Raw genomic sequence first — 2,500 nt, forward strand, 5'->3', positions numbered from 1 at the left:
TTTTCAAAGGTGCACACACAAATTGGGTGAAACTAATCATTTTTAATTAGATTAAACTCTTTATATAAATTTTTCTTCTATCTACTATATGACATGACGTGTGACACGTGACGTGACGTGACATGTGGCTAAGTATGGTGACCCATACTTGGAATTAGTGTTCTGCATTTAACCCATCCTAAGTGCACACACACAGCAGTGAACACACACACACCGTGAACACACACCCGGAGCAGTGGGCAGCCATTTATGCTGCGGCGCCCGGGGAGCAGTTGGGGGTTCGGTGCCTTGCTCAAGGGCACCTCAGTCGTGGTATTGAAGGTGGGAGAGAGCACTGTACATTCACTCCCCCCATCTACAATCCCTGCCGGTACAAGACTCGAACCCGCAACCTTTGGGTTACAAGTCCGACTCTCTAACCATTAGGCCACGACTTCCCTGCATGGCTTGCTAACAACACTGTTTCACACACTAAATATTGCATGATGCATTTCCCTTTTACTTCCTCTCTTCTCTTCCTTAGAAAATAAGGCCTGATGCATGTATTCAGTAAAACAACACAGGAAAATAACAATATGGTCAGAGAATAACCTACGTAGTTTGTGTAAATTATTTAGAGGTAATAATCTTAGTTTGTTGTAGCCACACTAAAAAAATAAGTGTGTTTGTGTGTTAGTTAGTTTAATTATAAAAGTAATGTTATGCTCTATCCTTTAAACAAACTTGTTTTACAACAAAATACAATCTTTTTTTGTTCCGCTCATTAAAATATCATGGACAACCTGGCAGTTGCAGTAAAAAAAAACAAAAAAAACATGTGCTCTTTGAGTCAAATTGAAAGTTTATTTGTAAGGTTTACTGCAAATTTGAAGCCTTGATATTGTTAGCTTCAGCAATCGATGCTTTTATTTGAGCAGGTTTTAAACCAGAAAATGCCCATGGATTGCTCCATCTGACTGAAGCACAAAAGCCAAGGATCAATATTTCATGAGAATACTTTTAATCACCTGATTTCTCATTGACAATTCCTCTCTTTTGAAGTCTTTCAGTGGTATTTTAAATCAAACTAAACTAAAACGATGAGAGCGGTTCCCTGTGTCTAACTTGTTTAGATAAAGGCCTAGGCTTGAATATGCACATGGAGGACATGTTCTCATTCATATATAACTGCATGCTTTACAAGCTATATAAAAACATTTGTATTTATCATGTGTGGCTGTGTGAGCTGAATGTCAATGCTGATGCGTTCATTCCTGACCTTTGGTAATTGGTTCAATCTAACATCATACAGTATATAATGACAGAGAAGCAAGCCTTTATAAATTGCTGAATCAACAGCAAACATAACATAGACAATGTTTAACAACTGATATTAACATCTGCCTCAGGTGAGGCGATTACAAGTGGACACTACTGAATAGAGACGTTATCCAATCCCTGAAACAACACTCAGGGGTAGTCAAAAATGCATGTGACTGCATTGCATTTAAAGTGTAAACACGAATGCATCCTGATGTGTCCCGGGCAACATCCCAGGACCGCCTACTCACCTGCCAATCATCCATTTAGCAGAGAAGGGTTTAAAATGCTGCTTAGCTACATTTAGATGCATAATTTATTTATTTATAAAATAATAATTATCCAATGAAATAAATACATACATACGTACATGCATACATATACTTATTTGACTTTCTTGAAATCAACATGAAGTGACACAGATCATGTGATGTTTATGTGAAGATATAGTTCAAACCAAAATGACAATTCTCTGTTAATTTACTCATCCCAAAGTCATCCAAGATGTATGTGACTTTCTTTCTTCAGTAAAACATTACATTTGAGTTTTAACTGAATTAAGGCTCCTTGGTAATTAATAAAATGTAAGTCAATGGGTGCCGTCACTTTGATAGTTAAAAAAGCAGGTACAGGAAACACAAACTGAATACTTGTGTCTCCTGGTGATATATTTTGGTCTTATGAAGTGAAATGGTTGTCGGTGCAAGAACTTGAACGTTATTGACAACAGTATTGCCTGCAATCCATGTCCTTGGCAAACTGGAGCTCAGGTTTCTGTCTCATGATGGTGGGTGAGTAAATTAACTGCATACATATATATTTAATGTTAGAACTTGATTAAAATAACAATAAGGATGCTTTTCAAAACATTACATATATTTAGAGGTGTGATCTGCTTATTGCATATTTGTGTATTTATTGATTTATTTGAATTTAAATAATTGAGTCTTGAATCCGTGGCCTAGTTGTTACCACATTTGTGAAGCATCTGAGATGCAGAGCAATCAAATCTGAATATTTTTAAGCAGATGGTTTTGCAAAGAACACTGAAAGTACCATTTTTAAGAGAGTTTCTGTTCAAATTCAAATTCCAACAGCAACATAAATGTGCCAAAAGGAAATATACAAGCTCTGAACAGGGAGTTCCTTAAACCAAAAGCCCTGCGCACAGCCGCAAGAGATTGATCTCAACTTTAGCTGA

Source organism: Sinocyclocheilus rhinocerous, unplaced genomic scaffold (assembly GCF_001515625.1).
Source record: "Sinocyclocheilus rhinocerous isolate Xijiao unplaced genomic scaffold, SAMN03320098_v1.1 scaffold3818, whole genome shotgun sequence".
Taxonomy (NCBI): Eukaryota; Metazoa; Chordata; class Actinopteri; order Cypriniformes; family Cyprinidae; genus Sinocyclocheilus; species Sinocyclocheilus rhinocerous.